Source organism: Cervus elaphus, chromosome 18 (genome assembly GCF_910594005.1).
Source record: "Cervus elaphus chromosome 18, mCerEla1.1, whole genome shotgun sequence".
Lineage (NCBI taxonomy): Eukaryota > Metazoa > Chordata > Mammalia > Artiodactyla > Cervidae > Cervus > Cervus elaphus.
In genome coordinates this window covers 62,519,970-62,545,506 of record NC_057832.1, presented here as the reverse complement: position 1 = coordinate 62,545,506, position 25,537 = coordinate 62,519,970, and the positions used below count along the sequence as shown (strand labels likewise).

Here is a 25,537-nt window from a genome sequence, read left to right as displayed (position 1 = left end):
ACTGACTTCTGAGCAGAGAGAAAGACTTTATGGTAGAAATATATGTGCCTATTTATTCATGTGAAACTGACCAGTCCTTATTTTTCAGGACAGGAGTGGGCTACTTCCAAGTGGGTCTCCCAAGAGTATTTATATCAGGAATAAAATGGTGGTTTAGGAGTAACCCTTGACATTGTTTCTGTTACTTTGTTAGTTAATCAATTTATTCATTTAACTAATTTGTTTCAATTTATATTTATATATGTATTTATTAGACATTTGCTATGTGACAGGTATCATGTACCATGTTAGAGATAGAAACAGGCCTCTTCACCTTCTGCAGTTTATGTATGATATAGTAGAATAACTACACTATAAGGCTCTATGGAAAGAAAAATAGAGAAACAAAATATTATAGTAAGATATATTCCCTGTTAAGTGGGGTTTCCATTAGTTGCTTCATGAACAAAAGGTAATATTTTAACTAATTAATATATTTCCGTTGTTATTGGGGTATAAATGTATTAGTATTAGTTTAAGTTGTACAGCATAGTAATGTGGTATTATTATATATAATACTATATATACAAAGTTATAAAATATTGACTGCATTCCCTGTGCTATATATCACATCCTTATAACTTGTTTTGTACCTACTAGTTTGTACCTCTTGATATCCACTAGCAGATCCAGATTTATATTTCTATCTTGATTTTTCTAACTCTTCTCCATCAGTACACTTTCTTATCCTCTGTGACTTTCTATATCTGCATTAAACACTCAGGAAAATAAACTGGGCTGTCAGGTTCTTTCTTTTTTAAACTATATTCAAAAAAATTTCAGTGAAAAATTTGGAAAACGTTTTCTGGTCGTTTGGGCAGCTGTTGTAGTCCAGGGAGTTGCATTAATTATGATTATTGAGTTTCTTTCTTTCCCCCCTTTTTGTTATGTAACAGTTGATGCATACTAAAGAATGTATGTAATATTCGTATGTTCTGACATGTAATAAGACAAACATTGTGAACCTACACACAATAAAAGAATTAGAACATTACCAATAAAATGCAGTAATTCATTTTTACTTTATAACATTCCATTTTGTAGTTTTCTCATATTTATCTTTTATTGTCTGTAAACATTTTTTGTTTATTTTTGCTTTGTAAACAATAGTAAAATTTTGGTACATTTCATATACATTTGTTGGTGCACATATGCAGGACTTTCCTAGGGTCTTTTCTTAGGAATGAAATAGCTCAGTTACAGTGTTTGCATATTCAATTTTAGAAGACAATGCTAAATTATTTTCCTAGATGTATGCATCAGTTCACATTTCTGACAGCACATATAAATGTTCTACGTGCTGTCTGTGCTCATCAACATTTGTCAGACAACTCCTCCCTTTTTTTGATCTGACCTGCCTCTTGAGAAACCTGTATGCAGTCAGCAAGCAACAGTTAGAACTGGACTTGGAACAATAGACTGGTTCCAAATGGGAAAAGGAGTATGTCAAGACTGTATATTGTCACCCTGCTTACTTAACTTATATGCAGAGTACATCATGAGAAACGCTGGGCTGGAAGAAGCACAAGCTGAAATCAAGATTGCTGGGAGAAATAATAACCTCAGATATGCAGATGACACCACCCTTAAGGCAGAAAGTGAAGAGGAAATAAAAAGCCTCTTGATGAAAGTGAAAGAGGAGAGTGAAAAAGTTGGCTTAAAGCTCAACATTCGGAAAACTAAGATCATGGCATCTGGTCCCATCACTTCATGGCAAATAGATGGAGAAACAGTGGGAACAGTGTTAGATTTTATTTTCTTGGGCTCCAAAAGTCACTGCAGATGGTGACTGCAGCCATGAAATTGAAAGACATTTACTCCTTTGAAGAAAAGTTATGACTAACCTAGATAGCATATTAAAAAGCAGAGACATTACTTTGCCGACAAAGGTCCGTCTAGTCAAGGCTATGGCTTTTCCAGTGGTCATGTATGGATGTGAGATTTGGACTGTGAAGAAAGCTGAGTGCTGAAGAATTGATGCTTTTGTACTGTGAAGTTGGAGAAGACTCTTGAGAGTCCCTTGGACTGCAAGGAGATCCAACCAGTCCATCCTAAAGGAAATTAGTCCTGAATGTTCATTGGAAGGACTGATGCTGAAGCTGAAACTCCAATACTTTGGCCACCTGATGTGAAGAACTGACTCACTGGAAAAGACCGTGATGCTGGGAAAGATTGAGGGCAGGAGGAGAAGGGGACGATAGAGGATGAGATGGTTGGATGGCATCACCGTCTCAATGGAGATGAGTTTGAGTAAACTCCGGGAGTTGGTGAAGGACAGGGAGGCCTGGCATGCTGCGATTCATGGGATCACAGAGAGACGGACACGACTGAGCGACTGAACTGAACTGAATGGGTGAAAAAAGGGTTTCCCTGATAGCCAAGTTGGTAAAGAATCTGCCTGCAATACAGGAGGCTCTGGTTCGATTCCTGGGTCAGGAAGATCCGCTGGAGAAGGGATAGGCTACCCACTCCAGTATTCTTGGGCTTCCCTTGTGGCTCAGCTGGTAAAGAATACATCTGCAATTCAGGAGACCTGGGTTTGATCCCTGGGTTGGGAAGATCCCCTGGAGAAGGGGAAGACTGCCCACTCCAGTATTATGGCCTGGAGAATTGGACGCAACTGGGAGTTGGTGATGGACAGGGAGGCCTGTCCATGGGGTCGCAAAGACTCAGACACGACTGAACTGAGTGACTTTCACTTTCCCTTTTCAATGGGTGAAAAAAAGATAAATCAGGATGTTCTTAATTTACGTTTCCTGGATTATTAATCAGGTTGATCAGCCTTTGTTTATTGGTCACTGGGCGTTTATGTTTTGTCTTTTTTCTCCCATTTTTCTATTGCATTATGTATCTCTTGCATATTTATTTGAAGGAATTCTTTATCTATAATATCAGTATTTACAAATTCATAGATGGCAAAAACAGTTTCCTAATTTGTGATTGCTCATGGTGAATATATTATCCCAATTTCTGGTATATCTTTTTACTTTCTTTAAGTGACCTTTGATGAAGTGAAAATCTTTAATTTATCCATGTTTCTTTCTGGTTAGGATATTTTTTGTTTGTTTCTTATTTAAGCAAACATTTCCAATTTTGCAGTCATAAAGTTATTTTTCTTTTCCTCCTTCCTTCTTGAAATTTATAATTTTTGTCTTTTTCATTTAAGTCTTTCTTCCACTGGGATATGTTGTGTGTGTTAGATGGAAATCAATTTCATTTTATTCTTTATATATAACCAGTAACTCTAGTACTGTTTTTGGCAAGTTCATGTCTTCTCTGTCCTATACTGTATATAATATGTATGACCCTATTTGGGGACTTTACTCTGTTTATTTAGTAAAGTTGTCCATCTCTGAACTTCACCTTTGTAATTACTATAGATCCCCTAAGACTTCTGCTTTCTTAGAAATATCTTATTTTTGGTTGTTTTTGCTTTTCCATATGAATTTTGCAGTCAGCTTTTTGGTTTGCATAAAAGCCTTTGGAATTTTCATGGGTATAATACTGATTACATAAATCAGTATGGGAGAACTTTGAGCAATAGTATTTGAGTCTTCCTATTGATGAACATTTTATTCATCTCTATTTATACATTCTTGGCTTCTTTCTATAGAGTTTTACAATTTTCTTTATAAAACCATGAAGAAATTGCTAAATATATTTTTAGAATCTTTATAGCTTATGTTTTTTAGTTATAGAAAATATATCACCTATGTCATCAATTATATTATGTGTTTTATTGTTTCCTTTTAAAATCGTCTACCTCTTATAATTTTTTTCCGTATTTCTCAGCTGACAGTAACTTCAAGGAGAGTTTACAGTGTTGGAAGAAGCACTCATAGTGGGCATCTTTGTTTTGTTCCTTATTTTTAAGAGATATTTCCAGTGTTTTTGGAAGATAGGTGTTAAGATTTAAAAAGTTACATTAATAGATATTGAGATGTAAAAACTCACATAGGTGTGACCCCTGTCACATACTATTTTTTGCAATTGAGAAGAGGTTCTCTTTCAGATATACTACTGAATTTAAATTACAGTTTTCCTGAATGTTGTGATTAAACCGTACTTGATCATAATAGATTCTCTATTATTCCTATAACCTGCTGGTTTTGGTTTGCTAGTATTTGTTTAGGGTTTTGGTCTATAATTTGTTTATTAAATAGAACTTTTCTTACTGAGTTATTAGGGTGGGAGTTGTTTGTTTTTATAAAGATAAAAACAAGATAAATTGGAAAGATAAATTCCTTCAAAGTTTGATAGCATTTTGCCTCTTATAAATTGTTCTGGGTCTTTTGTGGTTTTTCTTTTTTAAAGAAATATCTTTTTGTAAAAAACATCACTGATTCATCTTATTTTTGCCTTTCAACTTCTGTTTCTATTTGAGTAAGTAATACTCTTTCCTAGCGCTTTTAAACTTCTTTTCTGTATTTTATCATAATGTTCATATTACTCTGCTATTTTACCACAGAATTGCTTTTTTGTTTGTTTGTTTGCTTGCTTGTTTTTCCCTCTTTTCCCTTTTAATTTTTAGTAAAGGCTTCATATCTGCCTGGCAGTATCCCAAAAATCTTTACAAAAGTTATTGCATTACTTTTTACCATTTTACTTATAAGAGGCTCTGAGAGGATAACTGGCCCAAAATCACATAGTTGATGGTGGAGCTGTACTGCACTTGTTTTCTTAACGGATCACACTGGCTCTTGTCAGTAGAACACAATGTCTGTTTTCTAATCCCTGAGTTGAAGGAAGTGAGCCATGTCATTTGTCTAAAAGAGTCAACTTAGAGGGGAAAAAATCCAACTCATAAAAATTTTTGCCTTCTGTCTGTGACTTCGAAGCACATTTTAAAGCACTCCAGTTTACATTTTTATCCATTACTGAAAATCCTAATAGATTCTATTTTCAGTTTAAAAAATGTTATTATGGAAATATTCTTATTGTAACTTTTCCCTTTGTACACCAAATGAAACCTCAGATCATTTGTTTGACTCACAGGAACATATTGTGGTACCTTTGGGATGCCTTTGTGTAATGACTTGATGGTTTTCTTCCTCCAAATATAGTCATTGGTTGCTCTCAGCCACTCCCTTGAAGATGGAACAATTCATGTGAAACTTGAAACTCTTCATCACTTTTTATATGTCCACTCACATTTGACACCTTTCTATACAATGGCTAGACTGTTTTATGTTCTTTTAAATATTTACTTGATCTCATCATCTATATTTTAATGTGCTTCAGCAAGAACAGCTTGCTCTTAGAATTTCTTTGTTTAGCAGATTAAAAAACAAGAATTTTCAGCTTTCCAGGATATTTGGAAACATTAATGTTGCCATTTAAGCTTTCAGCTTTTGAAAGTTTGCCATTTAATTATCTCTTTTCCATTTTGTTAGATAAGGTAGTAAAAATATCATTATTGTATCTGCTTATTTAGCTTAATTATTCTCTTTGTTATTTTGATAATTTCTTGGTTTTATGTAGAGAACACCATCACTCTTACAGTCTTTCCCAATATTGATTTCTGCTTGAGTCAACCTAGATTGAAATTCTTACCTATTTTAGTGTTAAGCTGCAGTAACACAGGCTTCATCAAAATCCATTTTTACCTACAGCTGCTTGATTATTTTGAACTTAGATACTCCAGTATGTTGAGCCACTGAAATCTTTGCAAGAGAGAAAAGGCAATCATTCCCCCTGCCCCCCAAAACGTCAGTTTATTAAACCAGTGCTCTATGTCAGATTTCATGAGGATCACACAAATTTTGGTGTGTGGGTTTGGAATAACTGCTTAATTGTAATCATTAATAAAAATAGGGAATGCTATTTACAGTGTTTCAGCAATTATATGTTTTATAGGCAGGCTACAAGATTTCTATTATTTTGTTATGGGGAATCTCTGTAAACATGGAAGAAATTCAAAGAATTTGCAGCCTGACTTCAGGGTTGAGGTTCAGTTCCCTTCTATTTGAGGTTCTGTATTTCAAATCAGACAGCCTTTATTTATTTATTTAGCATTTCTAGGAAAACAAAAAGTTTTATGCTTGAAGCAAAGATCCCAAATAACCAAACAGCATTCTGATTTGTCTCTCTTCTAGTCCCTATTGCTTTTACTTTCCTGAAGCTTTGTGCCTTCTTTTTCTTTAATAAACACTTAAAAAATATATTGCTTGCTGTTGAAATTCAACACAAGGACCTGGGAGTTGCAAGTCTTTCTTGAATACCTGTCTTAGATTTCTGGATTTTACTTATGAATTCATTTTTACAGAATTAGGGATAATTTTATTTATTTAAATAATGCTTGTTGTTTTTCTTATAATAACTTATTTCCTAGCCTTTTAAAAATGAGTTGGTTTGTAACATTTAGTGCATAAAAAATTATGAAGTGAAAAATAGCAAAAGAAAAACATCACTGGGAAATTTGAAGTTAAGCAAGGAACAACAAAAAAAAATGAAGTTAAGCAAGGAACAAAGTTAATATATACATGGACAATATCAAGTCTAATGTACTTTCAAAAGAAGGGCCACAAATTGAGCTCACTGTAACCACAGAGGGCAAAAGAGAACTATGGTAATTTACATGACTCACATGTGTCTGTAACACCACAGCAAACCAGTCTTACTAGGGTACTGATGCCTGGTGAAATAAACACTTTCAGTAATACCACTGCCTTCCATGCAATAATATGTCCCATTGGGATTTTGCTTATATACTTCTTCACTGGGATTTTGCTTATATATTTATTCATTTATTCTGATGGTATGTCAGAAAAGAGACTTTCCAGGTGGCACTAGCAGTAAAAAGCCCACCTGCCAATGCAAGAATCATAAGAGACACAGGTTTGATCCCTGGGTAGGGATGATCCCCTGGAGGAGGGCATGGCAACCCATTCCAGTATTCTTACCTGGAGAATCCAAAGGACAGAGGAGCCTGGCAGGTTACAGTCCACAGGGTCGCACAGAGTTGGACACGACTGAGCAACTTAGCACAAGCACTTATAAGAAAAGCCTCTTAACAACAAATTTAATTCTTGGAAAGATCAAATTATTCTACTAGACAGATCTTCAACTTACAACAATTATGTCCAGATAAACCTATCATAAGTTGAAAATATTTTAAGTTAGAAGTGTATTTAATACACTTAACCCACCAAACATCATATTTAGCCTAACCTACCGTAAAGGAGTTCAGTTCAGTCACTCTGTCACGTCCAACTCTTTGTGACCCCATGGACCGCAGACTACAGACTTCCCTGTCCATCACCAACTCCAGTCTATGCAGGCTTATGTCTATCTAGTCAGTGATGCCATCCAACCATCCCATCCTCTGTTGTCCCCTTCTCCTCCTGCCTTTAATCTTTCCCAGCATCAAGGTCTTCTGCAGTCAGTTCTTTGCATCAGGTGGCCAAAGTATTGGAGCTTCAGCGTCAGCATCTGTCCTTGCAGTGAATATTCAGGACTCATTTCCTTTAGGATTGACTGGTTTGATCTCCTTACAGTCCAAGAGACTCTCAAGAGCCTTTTCCAATGCCACAGTTCAAAAACATCAATTCTCTGAAAGAGACACATGCACCCCAGTGTTCATCGCAGCACTGTTTATAATTTCCAGTACATGGAAGCAAAGTAGATGCCCATCAGCAGACAAATGGATAAGGAAGCTATGGTAAATATACACAATGGAATATTACTCAGCCATTAAAAAGAATTCATTTGAATTAGTTTTAATGAGATGGTTGAAACTGGAGCCCGTTATACAGAGTGAAGTAAGCCAGAAAGATAAAGACCAATACAGTATACTAACACATATATATGGAATTTTAAAAGATGGTAATGATAACCCTATATACAAAACAGAAAAAGAGAGACAGATGTATAGAACAGACTTTTGGACTCTGTGGGACAAGGCAAGGGTGGGATGTTCTGAGAGAATAGTATTGAAACAAGTATATTATCAAGGGTTAAACAGATCACCAGCCCAGGTTGGATGCATGAGACAAGTGCTCAGGGCTGGTGCACTGGGAAGACCCAGAGGGATGGGATGGTGAGGGAGGCAGGAGGGGGGATCGGGATGGGGAATACATGTAAATCCATGGCTGATTCATGTCAATGTATGGCAAAAACCACTACAATATAGTAAAGTAATTAGCCTCCAACTAATAAAAATAAATAAATAAAAAGATTAGAAAGGAAAACATAGGGAAAAAAAAAAACAAAAGCATCAATTCTTCGGCACTCAGCTTTCTTCATGGTCCAGGTCTCACATTCATATATAGCTACTGGTAAAACCATTGCTTTGACTATATGGACCTTTGTCAGCAAAGTAATGTCTCTGCTTTTTAATGTGCTGTCTAGGTTTCTCAAAGTTTTTTTGTTTTTTTTTTTCCAAGAAGCAAGCATCTTGTAATTTCATGGCTGCAGTCACTATCTGCAGTGATTTTAGAGACCGAGAAAATAAAGTATCTCACTGTTTTCATTGTTTCCCAATCTATTTGCCATGAAGTGATGGGACCGGATGCCATGATCTTAGTTTTTTGAATGTTGAGTTTCAAGCCAACTTTTTCATTCTCCTCTTTCACTTTCATCAAGAGGTTCTTTAGTTCCTCTTTACTTTCTGCAATAAGGATGGTATCATCTGCATATCTGAGGTTATTATTTCCCCCGGCAATCTTGATCACAGCTTATGCTTCATCCAGCCTGACATTTACATATTGTATTCTGCATATAAGTTAAATGAAAAGGGTGACAATATACACAACCTTGATGTACTCCTTTCCCAATTTGGAACCAGTTCGGTGTTCCGTGTCCAGTTCTAACTGTTGCTTCTTGACTTGAATACACATTTTTCAGGAGGCAGGTAAGGTAGTCTGGTATTCCCATCTCATGAAGAATTTTCCACAGTTTGTTGTGATCCACACAATCAAAGGCTTTAGTGTAGTCAACAAAGCAGAAGTATATGTTTTTCTGGAACTGTCTTGCTTTGTTGATGATCCAGCAGATATTGGAACTTTCATCTCTGGTTCCTTTGCCTTTTCTAAATCCAGCTTTAACAGCTGGAAGTTCTCGGTTCATGTGCTGTTGAAGCCTGGCTTGGAGAATTTTGAGCATTACTTCACTAGCACGTTCAGTTCAGTTCAGTTGCTCAGTCATGTCCGGCTCTTTGCAACCCCATGAACTGCAGCATGCCAAGCCTCCCTGTCCATCACCAACTCCCGGAGTTTACTCAAACTCATGTCCATCGAGTTGGTGATGCCATCCAGCCATCTCATCCTCTGTCATCCCCTTCTGCTCCTGCCCCCAATCCCTCCCAGCATCAGGGTCTTTTCCAATGAGTCTGCTGAAGCTGAAACTCCAATACTTTGGCCAAAGTATTGGAGTTTCAGCTTCAGCATCAGTCCTTCCAATGAACACCCAGGACTGATCTCCCTTAGGATGGACTGGTTGAATCTCCTTGCAGTCCAAGGGACTCTCAAGAGTCTTCCTCAACACCACAGTTCAAAAGCATCAATTCTTCGGTGCCCAGCTTTCTTCACTGTCCAACTCTCACATCCATACATGACCACTGGAAAAGCCATAGCCTTTACTAGACTGACCTTTGTTGGCAAGGTAATGTCTCTGCTTTTTAATATGCTATCTAGGCTGTTCATAACTTTCCTTCCAAGGAGTAAGCATCTTTTAATTTCATGGCTGCAGTCACCATCTGCAGTGACTTTGGAGCCCCCAAAATAAAGTCAGCCATTGTTTCCACTGTGTCCCCATTTATTTGCCATGAAGTGATGGGACCAGATGCCATGATCTTAGTTTTCCGAATGTTGAGCTTTAAGCCAACTTTTTCACTCACCTCTTTCACTTCCATCAAGAGGCTTTTTATTTCCTCTTCACTTTCTGCCTTAAGGGTGATGTCATCTGCATATCTGAGGTTATTGATATTTTTCCTGGCAATCTTAATTTCAGCTTGTGCTTCTTCCAGCCCAGCGTTTCTCCTGACGTACTCTGCATATAAGTTAAATAAGCAGGGTGACAATATACAGCCTTGACGTACTCCTTTTCCTATTTGGAACCAGTCTGTTGTTCCATGTCCAGTTCTAACTGTTGCTTCCTGGCCTGCATATAGGTTTCTCAAGAGGCAAGTCAGGTGGTCTGGTATTCCCATCTCTTGAAGAATTTTCCACAGTTTATTGTGATCCACAAGCAGAAATAGATGTTTTTTCTGGAACTCTCTTGCTTTTTCGATGATCCAGCGGATGTTGGCAATTTGATCTCTGGTTCCTCTGCCTTTTCTAAAACCAGCTTGAACATCTGGAAGTTCATGGTTCACATATTGCTGAAGCCTGACTTGGAGAATTTTGAGCATTACTTTATTAGCATGTGAGATGAGTCCAATTGTGCGGTAGTTTGAGGATTCTTTGGCATTGCCTTTCTTTGGGATTGGAATGAAAACTAATCTTTTCAAGTCCTGTGGCCACTGCTGCGTTTTCCAAATTTGCTGGCATAGTGAGTGCAGCATTTTCATAGCATCATCTTTTAGGATTTGAAATAGCTCAACTGGAATTCCATCACCTCCAGTAGCTTTGTTCATAGTGGTGCTTTCTAAGGCCCACTTGACTTCACATTACAGGATGTCTGGCTCTCGGTGAGTGATCACACCATCGTGATTATCTGGGTCATGAAGATCTTTTTTGTATAGTTCTTCTGTGTATTCTTGCCACCTCTTCTTAATATCTTCTGCTTCTGTTAAGTCCATACCATTCCTGTCCTTTATTGTGCCCATCTTTGCATGAAATGTTCCCTTGGTATCTCTAATTTTCTTGAAGAGATCTCTAGTCCTTCGTGTTCTGTTATTTTCCTCTATTTCTTTGCATTGATCACTGAGGAAGGCTTTCTTATCTCTCCTTGCTATTCCTCGGAACTCTGAATTCAAATGGGAATATCTTTCCTTTTCTCCTTTGCTTTTCACTTCTCTTCTTTTCACAGCTATTTGTAAGGCCTCCTTAGACAGCCATTTTGCTTTTTTGCATTTCTTTTCCATGGGATGGTCTTAATCCCTGTTTCCTGTACAGTGTCACAAACCTCCGTCCATAGTTCTTCATGCACTGTGTCTACCAGATATAATCCGTTGAATCTATTTGTCACTTTCACTGTATAATCATAAGAGATTTGATTTCAATCATGCCTGAATGGTCTAGTGGTATTCCCTACTTTCTTCAATTTAATCTGAATTTTGCAATAAGGAGTTCATGATCTGAGCCACAGTCAGCTCCTGGTCTTGTTTTTGCTGACCATATAGAGCTTCTCCATCTCTGGCTGCAAAGAATGTAATCAGTCTGATTTCGGTATTGACCATCTGGTGTTGTTCATGTGTAGAGTCATCTTTTGTGTTGTTGTAATAGGATATTTGTTATGACCCGTGCCTTCTCTTGGCAAAACTCTTGTTAGCCTTTGCCCTTCTTCATTTTGTATTCCAAGGCCAAGCTTGTCTGTTACTCCAGGTATCTCTTAACTTCCTACTTTTGCATTCCAGTCCCTTATGGTGAAAAGGACATCTTTTTTGGGTGTTAGTCCTAGGAGGTCTTGTAGGCCTTCATAGCGCTGTTCTACTTCAGCTTCTTGGGCATTAGTGGTCGGGGCATAGACTTGGATTACTATGATATTGAATGATTTGCCTTGGAAATGAACAGAGATCATTCTGTCATTTTTGAGATTGCATCTAAGTACTGTATTTTAGACTGTTTTGTTGGCTATGAAGACTCCTTCATTTCTTCTAAGGGATTCTTGACCACAGTAGTAGATATAATGGTCATCTGAATTAAATTTGCCCTTTCTAGTCCATTTTAGTTCGTTCATTCCTAAAATGTCAATGTTCACTCTTGCCATCTCCTCTTTGACCACTTGCAATTACCTTGATTCATGCACCTAACATTCCAGGTTCCTATGCAATATTGTTCTTTACAGCATCAATCTTTGCTTCCATCACCAGTCACATTCACACTTGGGTGTTGTTTTTGCTTTGGCTCCATCTCATCATTCTTTCTGGAGTAATTTCTCCACTCTTCTCCAGTAGCATATTGGGTCCCTAGCGACCTGGGGAGTTCATGTTCCTAAAGGTCATATCCTTTACCTTTTCATACTGTTAATGGGGTTCTCAAGACAAAAATTCTGAAGTGGTTTGCTATTCCCTTCTCCAGTGGACCAAGTTCTGGCCATGCTCAGTCAGTGTTTAATCCAATTTTCTGTTTATGGGCGGGGCTGTGTTCCCTCCCTGTAGTTTGGCCTGTGGCAATCTCCTTCAAAAAGACTTAGGCCAGCTTTACCCCATGGCTCCCAGGACTGTTGTATTCAGTTAAGTGTCCCTGACCACATTGGCAGGCCGCTGTTGACCCAGGCCTCCACCAGCGACTACATCAGATATCCAACATGCAGTTATAAATAGGGCTTCCCCGGTAGCTCAGTGGTAAAGAATCTGCCTGCCAGTGTAGGAGACATGGTTCGATCCCTGGTTTGGGAAAATCCCCTGGAGGAGGAAATTATAACCCATGCTAGTACTTTTGCTGGGAAATCCCAGGAGCTCAGAACACTTATACTACCCTACAGTTGGGCGTAATCATGTCATCCAAAGCCTATTTTATAAAGTTATCATTGTTGTTATGGTTCAGTTGCTAAGTGGTGTCCAGTTCTTACAGACACCCATGGGCTATACTCTGTCAAATTTCCTCTATCCATGGGATTTCCCAGGCAAACATACTAGAGTGGATTGTCATTTCCTCCTCCAGGGGATCTTCCCATCCCTGGGACTGAACTCTACATTGGTAGGCAGATTCTTTACCATTGAGCTACCAGGGAAACCCTATTTTATAATAGCTTTTTGAATATCTCATGGAGTTTATTGAATAGTGTACTGAAAGGGAAAACCAGAATGGCTATATGGATGCAAATTGCTGACTAGGAGCTATGACTTGCTGTTTCTGCCCAGTATCACAAGAGAGATTATTGCCCCACATATCACTAGCCTGGGAAAAGATCAAAATTTGAAGTATAATTTCTATGGAATACACATTGTTTTCACATCATTGTAAAGTCAAAAAATTGTAAGTCAAACCATCTGTAGTCAGAACCATCTGTAGTACTATCTGGTCATGTGACCAAATCAGAGGTAAGTTTCAGATTATGCCATTTTTTCCCCCAGAATGCGATGGCAAAAGTATTTTTGGGTGTTATTGGAATGACATATTAGGACTCATTTTGCATTTTAATTTTGTTTGGTTGTTGTTGATGTTTAGTTGCTTAGTCACGTCCAGCTCTTGTGAACCTGTGGACTGTAGCCACCAGGTTCCTATGTCCATGGGATTTCCCAGGCAAGAATACTGGAGTGTTTTGCCATTTCCTTCTCCAGGGGATCTTCCCCACCCAGGTGGTGAACCTATGTCTCTCGTGCTTCTGCATTGGCAGGCACCACTTTAACACTGCACTACCTTGGAAGCCCTTAATTGTGTTTTGGCTTTAATGAAAGAAAAATGTTAAACTAGTAGTCTTATTTTATAAACTGAGAGTGTTGTGCTCAGTTGGTGCCTTGGTTAGATTTCTCACTTGTCTTTTTCGTTTCAAGCACTATCTTGAAAGAAGGGAGAAGAGAGGATATCCCATGAAGCACAGAGTTTAATTGTGGTGCCTTCACTGTTTAGTTCGTTACACTTAGACAATATCTGGTTAAATGGATTTTTTGGAATGTGTACTTTTGTTTGTGTTACCTAAACTAATCCTCCCAAAATAAGTGACTTAAAGAATTTGTAGTATGAAAATAATAGTAATAAGTCAAACGTAGGCAAATAGCGAGAAGAGAAGAGCTACCACCTCTACTCAGTCCTTTGCCTTTAACAAAACTAATTTTAAAACTGTAAATTGTTCTAAGCCATCTAAAAATATTTGATTATCAGAAAGGCTATTTGAAATAAATAATTACTTCCACTATCATTAAATATGGATCTATTGTGCCTTGAAATAGTAGATACTATGAACCTATTATAAGGTATGCAATATACTTTTAACTATTAATAATAAATATCCAGAGCATGAAGACAAATCCCATTTTCTTCATCAGTTTAGATTCAATTGATATTCAACCAAGTATTTTACAAAAAATTCACTAAACACTGTTAAGCATTCAAAAGTCCCCTTCGTGATTCTCAATAGTGAGAGACAAAAACATATTCTCTGCAAAATTTCATGTTCTCCTTGTCATAAGAAGTTGATCATATAATTGATGGAAACTATAGATACCTCTAATTTATCTCCACTTACTTTATTTCTAAATTTTGAGTAAATTAGTGAGTGAGAAAAAAACTTATTAAAAGAAACTTATTCTATGGCAAGAAGACTCTGAAAATGAATTTTGGAAATGTTTTCATTATTTCTTATAATACTTTTTTTGCTGAAAAGAATATTGTGTCACCTATTAAAAACGCTCACATTTTTACACTTAAAACATTTGGAAATAGCTTTTTAATTTATTTTTAAAACATACAAATGAAATGTTTTCATGGGATTTGAAGCCATTTGTCAAAAATATAAAAGTTCCAGTTAATTAGCAAAACAACTAACTGTACGGAATACGAAAATGCACTAGATGAAATGTTTATATACTGATTGATTTCATACAGGGAAGCCACCCCCTTAGCCCAGCCCAAGATTCTGGAAGCCTTTCAGACCTTTTCCATGGGTATATCTCTTCTTTCAGCTTACTAAGTTTCCTAATTAGGGGGATTTGCCATTTTCCTTTTTTTTCAGCAGCTTGTAATCTATTGTTCCTTCTTTTATAGTAAATGAAAGAGTTTGAAAAATAGTACTATGACTTAAGCAGTAAACAGACAAAAAAATACACTTCCATTTTGATCCATGTGAGTTTTCTGTATAAAGTTGTTATCTTGTGAAATTAAATATGAAATTAAAAAAAAAAAACAGAACCACACCTTCTATTTGTCACTAATGTGAACATATTCAGAAGTATGATTTGAATGAACTTAGCAAGATAGCAGAATAGGAAAACCCTGACCCTTCTTCCTTGTACAGAAACACAGATTTAACAACAATATATGGATTAACTCCCTTTTTGAGAAATCCAGAAACGCACTTGAAAGATTCCTGCATCCCAAGTGAGAACAAAAGCAGCTTCAGTGAAGCTGGTAGGAAATTTGTGGCGCCTCTCATCATATTTGCTGCCCTTGGCACTGCACCCAGTGATCAGGAGGGAACACCCGGCTCTCAAGTTTTCCCTGGAGAGGAAAATAAAAGACTGGACCATGCATACAATATTCTGATTTCTCAGAGGTGTGGAGGGACTGACTACCTGAGGGACTGGCTTCTGCCTCACTTGAGCATTAGAGGGCTGATGGGATGAGGCATAGAGTAGCTGAGAACAAAAAAGCACTGGGCACCATATTGCTGCTCCAGAGAGCAGCAGACAGAAGCCCGTACAGCTCAGTGGCCTCTCCTTTAGGAGAGAAAAAGAAGAGGGGAGCGTATGCCTAATGTTCTAACTTTTCAGACTGCCCAAGAAACTAGTTTCTGACTAGCTCAACTCAGGTTCCTGATGGGACCTGCTGTACTCTTGATGCCTGTGGCTGCTGCTGAGAAAAAGATGGGCAGCATGCTGCTGCTTGAGAACCTGCAATAAAACAGGTAGACACCAGAGGGAGCAAGAGATTACAAGCTGGTCAAAAAAGGGAAACGAAAATCCTTCTGGGAATGTTAGGCACAAGTCCAAAGAAGTATTTCCACAGAAAAGGTTTGAAAGCTTCCCAGAATCCTGGGCTAGGCTGATGGGTGATTTCCCTATATGAAACCAGTCACTAAATACTGGGAGATATAGTTTTTTTGTGTGATTTTTATTTCCCCAAATGCACAGATATCAATACAAAGTTACAAGGAACATGATGAAACAGGGGGAAATGGCCCAATCAAAGGAACAAAGTAAATCTCTAGAAATCTCCAGAAATCAAATCATATACCTAAAGAAATGGAGGTATATGAATGATCTGGCAAAGTATTCAAAATAATCACCTTCACAAAGATGCACAATGAGCTCAGAAAAACAATGCATGAACAAAATGAGAATTTTTAAATAAGCCTTTATCTGGTAAAGAAGTTTTATCCATAATTCATAACCTAAAAAAAAAAACACCTGGCCTAGATGGATTTATTAGTGAATTCCATCAGAAATTTAAGAAAGAAATTATACCAATTCTGTATAATTTATTCACAAGATAGGAGCATAAGGAATACTTCCCAAAAGGCCACCACTACCTAATATGAAAACCAGACAAAGACATTGCAGGGAAAGAAAAAATACAGACAAATATTTCTCATGAACATAGATGTAAAAATCCTCAACAAAATATTAACAAATTGTATCCATCAATGTATGAAAAAACTATAGTCACTGTGTCAAAGTGGGATTTACCCCAGTCATACCAAGCTGTTTCACCATTTGAAAATCATTTCATGTAATTCATCATATCAGCAGGGTAAAGGAGAAAAATCACATGATCATATCAATAGATGCAAAGAAAGCATGAAAAATCTCACATCAATTCATAATAAAAATTCTCAAAAACTAGGAATAGAAGAGAACTTCCTCATCTTGCTAAAGAACATTTATAAAAAAAAATGTAGAGATAACATTATACTTAATGGTGAGAAACTAAAAACTTTCCCACTAAGATCAGAAACAAAGCAAGGATGTCACTTCTTGCACCATTTTTTTTTTTTTTCAACATTGTGCTGGACGTCCTAGATCATGAGATAAAACAGAAAGAGGAAGTGAAAGATATATAGACTGGGAAGGGGGAAATAAAACTATTTTTTGTTTGCAGGTAACATAATCATCTATGTAGAAAATCTAAATAAATTTCACACATACATGCACACACATACACCTGTGGAACTAATGAACAGGTATAGCAAGGTTGCAAAATATATGGTTAATCTACAAATGTTCATTGCATTCCTATACACAAGCAGTGAATGCATAGAATTTGAAATTATAAATGCAATACCATATGTATCAGCAACCCCAAATGAAATATTTATAAATCTAACAAAATAGATATAGGTATAAATTTATACTTAGGTATAGCTCTAACAAAATAGGTATATAAAGAAATTACTAAATTTTGATGAAATTAATCAAAGAACTAAATAAATGGAGAGATGTCACATGTTCATGGATAAGAAGATTCAATACTGTCAGATATCAGTTCTTCCCAAATGTATCTATAGATTCAGTGTATAATCAAAGCAAGTCCTTTATAGATACTGGCAAAGTGATTCTAAAGTATATGTAGAGAGGCAAAAGATCCAGAATAGTCAACACAGGATTAAAGGAAACAAAGTTGGAGAGCTGACACTACCTGCCTAGAAGCCTTACAACAATAAAACCGCGGTAATGAAGACAACTTGGTATTAGGGAAGTAGATTAATGTAACAGAAAAGACAGCCCAGAGATTGTCCCATATAAATATAGTCAACTGATCTTTGACAAAGGAGCAAAGGCAATTGAGTGGGGAAAAAAAGTCCTTTTAAAAAATGGTGTTGAAACAACTGGACACCCACAGTCAGAAAAAGTGAATCTAGACCCTGTTCTTATATCCGTCACGAGAGTTAACTCAAAATGGATAACAGGCCTAAATTTAAAAGGCAACACTTTAAAAGTAGAAAATAACATCAGAGAAAAATCTAAATGACCATGTGTTTGACAGCATCTTAGATGTAAAAATGAAGGCATGATTTGTGAAGGAAATGATAAGTTGGAATTGATTTAAATTAAAAATTTCTCCTGTATAGAATACACTGTCAAGGGAATGTAAAGAGAAGCCACAGACTTGCAAAATACAAATCTGATGAAAGGACTATTGTCCAAAATATATAAAGAACCCTTAAAATTCAACAATATGAAAAGAAAGAGCCTAATTAAAAAATGGGTCAAAGACCTTAACAAATACCTCACTAATGAAGATATTCAGATGGCAAATAGGCACATGAAAAAAATACTCCATACCAGTGTCATCAGGGAAATGCAAATTAAAACAAAGAGATACTTATTACAAACTTATTAGAATAGCCAGGATTCAGAACATTGGTCATACCTACTGAAGATGAGGATATGAAGAAGCTGAACTCTGATTCATTGCTATTGGGAATGAAAAACAGTATAGCCACTTTGGAAGAGTTTGGCAGTTTCTCATAATACTAAACATAACACTTACCATTTGATCCAAAAATTTCTCTCCTTGGTATTTACCCAAAGAAGTTGAAGACATGTGCACATAAAACCTTGCACACAAATATTTTTGAAAGTGTCATTCATAATTACGAAAACTTGGAAGCTATCCAGATGTCTTTTATTGGATGAGTGGATAAACCATGGTATATTCAATCAATGGAATATTAATGTTAAAAATAAATGAGCTCTCAAGCCAGGACAAGACATGGAAGAAACTGAAATATGTAATACTAAGTAAAAGAAATCAATCTGAAAAGGCTGTAAACTGTATGATTCCAATGATATGACAATTTGGAAAGCTATAACTATGAAGATGATAAAAATGATCAGTGATTACCAGGGGTTGGTGGGGAGAAGGATGAATAGGCAGAGCACAGAGGATTTTTTTTGCTGATTTATGACATGAGCACTATTTCAGTGTTACTGTTACTCAGTCACTAAGTCATGTCTGACTCTTTTGCAACCCCATGGACTGGAGCCCTCCAAGCTCCTCTATCCATGGGCTTTCCTAGGCAAGAATACTGGAGTGGGTTGCCATTTGCTCCTCCAGGGGATCATACCCCCCAGGGATCAAACCCACGTCTCTTACTTCTGCATTGGCAGGCGGGTTCTTTACCACTTGTGCCACCTGGGAAGCCCCTTATGCACATATAGTTATTTTTATTTGTTTTGGTAGGAAATGTTCATGTATTAAATTTAGTGGCAATTGGTTTTTATATATACTTGTTTAGGAAAAAGCATCTGGAGAGTAAATTGAATATTTGATTTGGTTGAAATGTGGGTGGAAGACAGCTGCTTTTAGACCCTGTCTTCATCAGCCCATCAACCAGTGCCACACCAGTGAATGTAAAAATGCTAGCAACAATTTCAGGAACTGGGATTGCCTACTCAGCTAAAAAAAAAAAGAAAAAAGAAAGAAAAGCTTAAATAAAGCTTAAATAAAATAAAATAATTAATTACCATAGTTAATGAACATTTTGGTTTCAGAAGAAAAAAGGAAAAGATCTCTATAAGACGCTTCTACTAAGAACCACTCTTCTGCATGGGTTTCTAAGGTCTGGACTAAGTTAAAGTTTTATTTAAAACATATTCTATATTCTGTGACATTCATGTGGAACTTTTTTATGGCATGATTGATTTGAAAAACAGCATAGACTTGAAGTGTGTTTTGCCAAATATAGGCAGCAGTTTAGAGCAACTGTTCACCTTCAAAAAAATATCTAGTATGAGGACAGATGCAGCATTTATCTTTCTCCATACTCAAGTCTCCTTCATGAAATATTCACATGATCAGGGTTGGAATTGTGCTATTCATTACCTTAATAAATGCTAAAAGAAGTATTGTCTTCCTTGCTTCTACAGAGAAGCAAAGAAAAGGAAGCAATAGCACTGTGAAGAATTATGTTTCACTTTTTTTTTTTTTTTGGTAAGAAACCTCTACTTCATTTCTTTATAACCTGTGATTAGAAATAGCTTCAACTTCTAAAGTGCATACATTTCTTTATATTATTCATATTTTGCTATATTTGCTTCATATCATACTCTGAAATATTTGTAGTTTGTTGGTACAGACTTTTGATCAATAGAATAATAAATTCACAAAATGTGGATATACACTCTGAAATATCTTTTCTTTGAGAATTTTCTTCAAAATATAAAAATCATGCATTGTTTCATTATATTTTGTTTGTTTCTTTCAAAATATATTCTTTATTTCATATACATTGTATACACTATGAGATTCATTTCATGAATAAATGAAAATAAATTTAATCATTTATTATTCTAGTTAGAGAAGAAAATTGTTTACATGCTACATAGCTCTATGAACTATATATAATTTTGCTATAAATATTACTAAAAATACTTTTTTAAAACAACCTTCTTTCAAAGTTTAACCTTTTCTTCTCAGGCAGTAGTGACTTTTATACTGATATTCATTTCTACTTTCTTTAAAGTTGATTCTTTTTAAATTTTGTGTAACTGATGATTCAGAACTTTTTAGCTAGATATGTTGCACAGATATTTATATCACTGTTAGTGCCACTTCAATATTTGTCTTATTTTTATGTTTAATATTTAGGATGCTTATTGATTTTTCTTCTGCAAGTTATTGGCAGTTCTCAAGTTCTTTTTATTAATCATCCAAAGATTTCAGGTATTTCTAGGTTGTACCTTTATAACTCCTTCCACGTGATTCTATGATTTTGTTAATGAGTAATAGAAATTAGGTAAGATGTGATCCATGAATATAAGATTAATTCTCCTTGAATTGATAATGCTTTTACGATGTTTAAATGACACACTTTTGTCTTTTTTATTATAGAATAGAGTTGATAACAAATTCAAATTTTAGGTTGTATTACCACAGCCAAGTGGACTTCTCAGGTGGCTCAGGGGTAAAGAAACTGCCTGCTAACACAGGAACCATAAGAGATGTGGGTTCAATCCCTGGGGTAGGAAGATCCCCTGATGGAGGGCTTGGCAACCTATTCCTTTATTGTTGCCTGGAGAATCCCATGGACTGAAGGGCTACAGTCCATAGGGTAGCAAAGAGTCAGATAAGACTGAAGCGACTTAGCACACACCCACACCCCAGCCAAGTATTTCTTAAGTCCAGTTTTACTAACTTAAGTGCAAAATTAATATACATATAAGATATTGTCTACCTTCTAAGAGTTTACATTCTAGTTTAGGTAGAATGAGAGTTTTATATTCCCATAGTTTTGTTCCATGTGTTCATAGAATAAGAGGGTTTTTTTTCTTCTTCTTTTTTTTTTTTTTTTTTTTGATATCTACTGTAATTATGCCAGACAGAGCTGAGGTTACAAATGATAAATAATACTTAATTTCCCCCCTCAAGGAGCCAAAATCAAATAAGGTAAAGGATTATCTATGCAAATCATTACTGTGTTAAAATACTGAACTTAGGATGTACAAAACCTATGGGATTGCAGAAGGTTAAAGAATTAATTCTATTGGGCAGAGTAGTGGAAAGCTCCACAGATGGTGTGACAGAGGTATTGGCCTTGATATGAGTGGGATTTTTAATACCATAGAATGGTGAGAAAGGCATTGTAGGCTATGTTGACGTTGTGAACACACATCAAAAAAATGTGTTAGAATACATGGTGCGCTCAAGGATTATGAGAAATCTGGTGTAGTTATAATGTTGGGCATGATACAGAGTGGTATGATAGGAAATAGAATTGAAAAAGGAGATTTGGAGACTTGTTAAAATTTTAATTTTATTCTATAGGTAATGGGGGTTTCCCTGGTGGCTCAGATGATAAAGAATCTGCCTGCAATACAGGAGACCCAGGTTCTATCCCTGGGCTGGAAAGATCCCTTAGAGAAGGGAATGGCAACCCACTCCAGATTTCTCACCTGGAGAATTCCATGGACAGAGGAGCCTGGCAGGCTGTCATCCATGGGGTTGCTAAGAGTCAGGCAAGACTGAGCAACTAACAGAAACACATAGGTAATGGGAACCCATTGCAGGACTTCAAGTAGGGAATGGCATAATTAGATGACCTCCATTAGGCAGATAAAGGTGACTCAGACGGTAAAGCGTCTGCCTACAATGCCAGAGACCCGGGTTCAATCCCTGGGTCTGGAAGATCTCCTGAAGGAAATGGCAACCTACTCCAGTATTCTTGCCTGGAAAATCCCATGAATGGAGAACCCTGATAGGCTACAGTCCATGGGGTTGCAAAGAGTCAGACAGACTGAGCGACTTCATTTCATTTCACTTCATTAGACAGATAGATGACTATCTGCCCAATTCAAACTACTGATGTTTTTCTCAGTACTGCTCTCCCTGCTTCCATTTTTCCCCACAACTAAAATCACTTCCATGCCTGAATTTTTCCAGTGGCCTCCCAGTGTGTTTAATACAACACACAGTGTCTTTATTCCAATTTACCCAGCTTCATAGATGATTTGGCTCCCATCTGCCTCTCCAGTATTATCTTTTAGCTTCTTCTTAAACCACAAAGCTTTAGTCTTAGAGCAGAAAAAGTCTGGAGGCAGAAAAACCTGTTGTAAGACTATTGGAGAAATGTAGATGAATGAACAGTGGGGCTTTACTGGAATCAAGGTAGTGGGCATGGGGGTAAAAGGAGATAATTTGAAAATATAGCCTCTACAGTCATTGGTTGGGAGAAACAATGAAAGATATGAAAATGACTTCCATGAAAGGAAAATATTTAAACCTGTTATAAGAAGAAAACGTTTTACTAATAAAATTGGGGAAATAATTTGGGATGGGTAGTTTAGGATACACCACTCTAGTTGGGGATTTAGTTTGGGATTATATACAATATACCAATTAGGATGTCTGCTCAGGTTACAATCCCTTCTATAATTAGTCCCTGCCACCCCCATACCCTCACTTCTACAGAGGTGGAATCCTAAGTCAAATTTAAAATTTGACCCTATACCCATGGCCATTTTTTATTTGACTAGAGGTTGTCTTCCAGAATTTAAGATTGAGACAACCAGGCTCAATATATTTGTAGCTGGGGCCTTTATAATACGAATTTGAGAGCTGACAGTTTCCTTTAATCCACTTACTTTAGGGGACTTACAGCCTTGCTGGAAAGTTATTTGTTAGAAAGAAGATCGAAGCAGATATGCAGAGAGAAACAAATAGGAAAAGAGAGGGAACATACTGTTTGCTCTCATATTTGTGTGGTGTCTACATTCCTATCTCGAATTCCTGTAATTATTAAGTCCTCTTTTTGCTTCAACTAGCTCAAGCTGGTTTCTTCTGCTTTTAAGTAGAAATGTACTGCCTCACACAGTTGACCTTGGAGTTAATTTTGCAGTTCTGGTAAGACTCCTAGATGGGAATCTCCAGCACCTACAGAAAATTGCAGGCCTAAAACTCAGAAGAGAATCCTGTTCTGGGTATAGAAATTTGAAAATCATTCAGATTCAGATGCTATTAACTTTTGTCAGGCACTTTCTATTATTGGCTGGACATGGTGCCAGTCCTTTTTATATTTATTCATAACACACTATAATGACTCTCAGGTTCCCTTAGGGAAATGAGGTGGGCCAGGTATGTACTGGCTGGGGCTAGAACTAGGGGTCTGGTCTCAAGGTGTTCATCATGACCAATTGAAACATTCAAAACTAGAAATAACCCAACACACTGATGATAAAATGCATTGATCTACGAGCCTGAGAAGACAAAAACAAAGGTGAGATTAAAGGGAAAGGAGAAGGGGTGATAAAGTGGGACAGAGCTTTAAATCACGGAGAGGTCAGAAACCAGATCAAAGACAGTGTAGGTTTGAAATGAAAGACTGGGATGATTACCCTAAATATCTTTGTGTGTCCAGTAGTTCACTTCATGCTCAGGCTAGTTCCTGCAGTGGGAGTAATTTTTTTTTCTTTTTTAATGTAAGAAAGAGGTTGTTACTGAGAATGGGACATCTTTTTGAATTATGTTTTTGAACCAGTTGTTGTCTTTCAGAAAAGCTATAGGACTTTGTATGTTTATCTCATTACTTACTGATCTTTCATTTGTTCTAAGTTTTTGTCAGTGTATTCTCTTCAGATTTATAAGTAAAAATTATACTGTATGAAAGTAATAGTATTCCTGTCCCTTTTCAGGTTGTATTGCTAAGGACATACAAAAAATAATGTTCTGTTTCATTATTTATTCCTTTTTTTCTTAGAAATTTATTTGTGTGTGATAGAGAAATTCTGAGGAGAGATTAGGCTTTTTAGGTATCTTTGGACAACCATAAGAAGGAAAAGGTAACTGTTTAGTGAACCAGGAGAAGACTATGGACCAGATGAAATATGGTCATTTGAACCAGAATGAAAAGCCTTTAGTGTTTGTTTTGCAGGAGGTGAGAAGAGTAATTAACAAATTTCAGTATTTAGGGTCTTTTTCATGTAATGTTGCTGCTGCTAAGTCGCTTCAGTCGTGTCTGACTCTGTGCAACCCCATAGATGGCAGCCCACCAGGCTCCCCCTTCCCTGGGATTCTCCAGGCAAGAACACTGGAGTGGGTTGCCATTTCCTTCTCCAATGCATGAACGTGAAAAGTGAAAGTGAAGTCGCTCAGTCATGTCTGACTCTTCGTGACCCCATGGACTGCAACCTACCAGGCTCCTCCGTCCAGGGGATTTTCCAGGCAAGAGTACTGGAGTGGGTTGTCATTGCCTACTCAGTTTTTCATGTAATAGATTAGGACATATGCCATCCTTTCTTAGTCTCTAGAATATTTTCAATATAGCAATGGTATTTTCTGGGAAATACCTAGGAAGTATTTCTAGGAAGTTTCATGCATGATATTATTATTTTTTTTACAGTATGTTCTAACTGACTTGATTTCTTTTTTGAAATAAGCATTTTCAGTTGAAAGAAAAATAGGGACATTGTATAGATAGTTTCTATATATCTCTCAATCCCCAACACACTCAATTTCTCCTACTATTATTGTATGACACTAGTAGGTATATTTCTCATAATTAATGAACTAATATTGATATGTAATTATTAGCCAAAGTCTATGTTGTATGCATATCTCCTTAGTTTTTGCCTGATGTCATTTTTTCTGGATACCACATGTAGAGTAACATTACATTATTAAGACATAAGTAATTATTTCTCCTTAGGAACATCATGGCTGGATAGTTCTGATTTCTTTTTACTCCCAAAGTTATTTAGGAAAAATGTAATTTCAACTGGTGGAGCATTGTTCTTCCCCCCACTCCCCCGCCATGGTATAATTATATATTTGGCGCACAAAATCTAGTTTTTGAAATTCAGTGAAAATTTCTTAGTGCCCTATCTTATGGCCAATATTGTAAAAGTATGAATGCTAGTCAGTATAGTTTATTGTATAAAGGACAAAACTTTTGATACAGATTTTAAATATATGTATAACAAATAGATACAGATTATATATATACACACACACATATATATATACGTGTCTATATATAGAGAGAGGGTGAGAGAGAAGCTTCCCAGGTGGTACTAGTGGTAAAGAACCTGCCTGGCAATGCAGGAGACATAAGAGATGTGGGTTCGATCCCTGCGTTGGGAAGATCCTCTGGAGGAGGGCATGGCAACCCACTCCAGTGTTCTTGCCTAGAGAATGCCATGGACAGAGGAGCCTGACAGGCTACAGTCCATAGGGTCACAGTGTCAGATGCGACTGAAGCGAGTTATCATGCATGCATGCATATGCATAAATATATATATATA

The 25,537-nt window shown here is 36.7% G+C and overlaps 1 protein-coding gene across 3 annotated transcripts in view; it reads left to right on the top strand.

Moving 5' to 3' along the window:
* Window positions 1-25,537, top strand: part of FOXP2 (forkhead box P2) — a 630,928-nt gene that overhangs the window by 138,229 nt on the left and 467,162 nt on the right. The window lies entirely within an intron of this gene.